The sequence below is a fragment of the Petaurus breviceps genome, unplaced genomic scaffold (genome assembly GCF_028583685.1).
Source record: "Petaurus breviceps papuanus isolate PSGF00001 unplaced genomic scaffold, PetGlider_PUasm1.0 213, whole genome shotgun sequence".
NCBI lineage: Eukaryota > Metazoa > Chordata > Mammalia > Diprotodontia > Petauridae > Petaurus > Petaurus breviceps.
The window spans coordinates 2,420,289-2,424,002 of record NW_027185860.1 but is presented as its reverse complement, the minus strand read 5'-3'; the positions used below and the strand labels follow the sequence as shown (position 1 = coordinate 2,424,002).

Sequence of the window (3,714 nt, the reverse complement as noted above, 5' to 3'; positions counted from 1 at the left end):
AAATGGGAATTATTATTGTGACATTACCAATCTTTCACATAGGCAAAGTTGTGGGGGAATCCTAATGTTGTCATTCTGTTTATGTTGCCAATGAGAAGACAGCACTCTGAGATGACAACATTTTTATCCCATTTCATATCTGTTTGTTATATTTCTTTCAGTTTCATTAACAAACATCTTTGGTCCAATGTGACTCTGTGGGTTATTTTTCCTTTCACTGTTCTTTGAGGTTCTCATAATCTTCTGCAATCCTCCTAGGTAATGTTTTTAAAAACAAACAAGTTTGTGCCCTAAACTAGCATTGCAGTTGATTGCCTTGCCTCTCTTCTTGGCCAGGAATTGGAGTCATAAACTCTCATTTGAGAAGTCATTAATTACAATCTACAATTGAAGAGAAATCTCATTAAAACATCCTTGACAAGTGTTTTTCCATCTTCTCACAGACCTTCAATGGTACAAAACCTTTGAGCTCCTAAGGAATCCTTTCACTTTGGAATAAGTTTAATTGTTGAGAAGTTCACTTTATATAAAATGAAATTTTACCTCTCCAACTAGCTCTCGTTGTTATTTGTTCTAGCCTTTGGGGCCAAGCAAACAAGAATGAGCTGGATAGCTAGGTCAAAGATCAAGAGTACCGATAGGTAAGTTAATGCTTGTAAATCTTCTTGAACTGCAATTTTTTCCCCATTCAATGCCATTCCACTACTTTAAAAATATGTTATTTATATATTTTAAATATTCTTTTATTTTTTTAATTGTGAACTTCAAATTTTCTCCTTTCTTCCCACTGCATACTCTACCCACTGGGAAGACAAGCAATATGATGTCAATTATATCTAAAATTATGCAAAATATATTTACATTATTATCTATATTGCAAAAAAAGCAAAAAATAAGGAAAGCAAGAAAAATTATGAAAAATTCTTGTGCTCAGAATTAATCATTTTTCCCCTTGAAGGTAGATAGCATTTTTTTTTATCATGATTTCTTTGAAATTGTCTTAAATCATTGTATTGATCAGAACAGCAAGTATTTTAGAGTTGATTATAATTACAACACTATATTGGTCATTTCTGAGGGGTGTAAGGGTAATACAGAGTTATTTTAATTATCTTTTCTCCAATCAAGATAGATTAGGAACATTTATTCATATGAATATAAAAAAAATTTGATTTCTACTTCTGACATCTGCCTGTTCATATTATTTATCAATTGGGGAGTGACTCTTATTTTTATAACATTGACTCAGTTCTCTCTATATTTGATAAATGTGGCCTGTATCAGAGAAATTTGCTGTATTTTTATTATTTCATTGTCTATGTTACCTTTTCAAAAAATTGGTTTCCCTGATGATTATTTTTTCCCAAGGAAAAATAAAATTAAAGGAGAAGAAATATTTACAAACAATCATTCCCAGTTGACTAAGAAATCATATAAATAACAAATGTGGGGGCAGCCAGGTAACAAAATGAGTAAGCGCAGAGGCCCCAGAGTCGGTATGACCTGGGATTGAATCCGGGCTCTGATACCACCACACCCAGAAATAACTGGCCATGTAACCTTGAGCAAGTTACTTAACCACAATTGTTTAGGGGTGGCCAGGTGGCTCAGTGAGTAAGAGCATTGGCCCCAGAGTCGGGATGACCTGGGATCAAATCCGGGCTCTGATACCACCACACCCAGAAATAACTGGCCGTCTAAACTTGAGAAAGTTAGTTAACCCCCAATTGGTTTAAAAAAAATAACCAATGTGCTCCTTAAAAGGTATTAACATACAATTATACTTATATGCAAACATATTGAGTAATGTAGCTCTCTTAATCTATACTAAAGCCTCTTTTAATGAAAGGCTTTATATTGCTGAGTTTTCCCTGCAGCCCAAAACAGCAGTTACAAGGTCTCCAAATAGCTTCATTTGCTTCACTGTGAAACAGTTTACAAAATAAGGTCCAGACTTTATTGAATATTTATATATTATAAATTATTGATTTTAAATAATATAGTAAAAATCCCATTTATGTAAAATGTTAATTATGTATTATTTTCTATTCTTCCCTATTTGACCTCCATTCTGCCAAACAAAATCATACCCATCATTCACACTTGAATGGAAATACATCTTAAATTATTCCATTCCAGTGTCTCTCCTTTTGGTACCCTTCTAATTATTGGTAAAAATAATTAAGCACTTTTTTTTCTTTGTTTCATCAATGTACACTTCATCTCTCAAAATAGAATAAAAGTTCTTTGCAGAATGGGACCATTTTTTATACTCTTGGTATGTACTTAAAAATTTGTGTGTGTGTATGAGGCAATTGGAGTTAAGAGACTTGCTCAGTGTCACACAGTTAGTAAATGTCAAGTGTCTGAGGCCAAATTTGCACTCAGACCTTCCTGACCCCAGGATCCGTTGCTCTATTCACTGTACTACCTAGCTGCCCCTGGTATATACTTTTGTATCACTTCTATTCAACCTTTCTATTCTTTCCTCCCATACCACATTCTCAGGATATATTAAACCCAAGTATGTGTCATCATTGCCAAACAGAATGAGAGAATGAGAACAACTTGTTAGAATGATCATAAAGCAGGCATTCTGGAGAACTTACAGCTTGGGCAAACATCGAAGATGCCAAGGTCATCCATTCCATCATGGGCCATTGTCAGTCTTCTGGACTTCTTTAACTCTGGAAGGGAGTGTGAGGCTGACACCTTTGTGGAGCACTGGTTCACTTAAATGCAATTGACATGTGAGTCAGGATATCACTGGTGATGTCATTGATCCTCTTTGAAAATAAAGGAAAAACAACAAGTATATAACAAATGTTTTAATTTAAATGTCATTCAATTTCTTTCAAGTCCCTTAATTATTAAAACTTCCCTACTTTTTCTTCAATAAATGAAAACTGTTTTTAAAACACTTACTAATTGAATTCAACAAAATTTTGCAATAGCACTATTCATTCAATTTTCTGAGTTTGAAACTTTGACATTAGTTTTTACTTTCTCCTATTTCATTTCACATAAAATACCAATGACCAAAGTCATATAAATTCAGCCCCCCCACAAATATCTCTCACAGCCATCTACTACTCTTTTAAAAATTATTTTTAGCTTTTAACATTCACTTTTATAAGATCTTGAGTTCTAAATCCCCTCCCAAGATGGCATACAATCTGATATAGGCTATACACGTGCAATCATAATAAACATATTCTCATAGTAAACATGTTGTGAAATTGGAATCAAAACAAAAGGGGAAAATGACAAGAAAGGGAAAACAACAAAAAAGAGAGAGCAGAATGCTTTCACCTGCATTCAAATTCCATAGTTTTCTCTAGATGTAGATAGCATTTTCTAACAAGGATCTTTTGGAATTTTCTTAGACAATTGTATTGCTGAGAAGAGCTGTCTATCATAGTGGATCAACATACAATGTTGCTGTTAGTTTGTTCAGCATTCTCCTGGTTCTGCTCACTTCACTTGGCATTGACTCATGCGAGTTTTTCCAGACGTTTTTTTTTCCTGAAATCTGTCTGCCCATCATTTCTTATAAGTAATACCATTCCATTACATTCATATACCACAACTTGTGCATTCAATCCCCAATTGATGGACTGTAATGGGAATGGGAATGTGAAGATCTTCCCTGCCCCTTAAAGATGCGGGGGGAGTTTGAAGACCTCCCTTGCTTTGAAAGTAAACTCTGCCCCC

At 34.2% G+C, this 3,714-nt stretch overlaps 1 pseudogene; it reads left to right on the top strand.

Annotated features, from left to right (window-relative positions):
- The first annotated feature begins 600 nt into the window (after positions 1–600).
- Positions 601–3,714, top strand: part of LOC138165550 (heat shock cognate 71 kDa protein-like) — a 25,050-nt pseudogene continuing 21,936 nt past the window's right edge.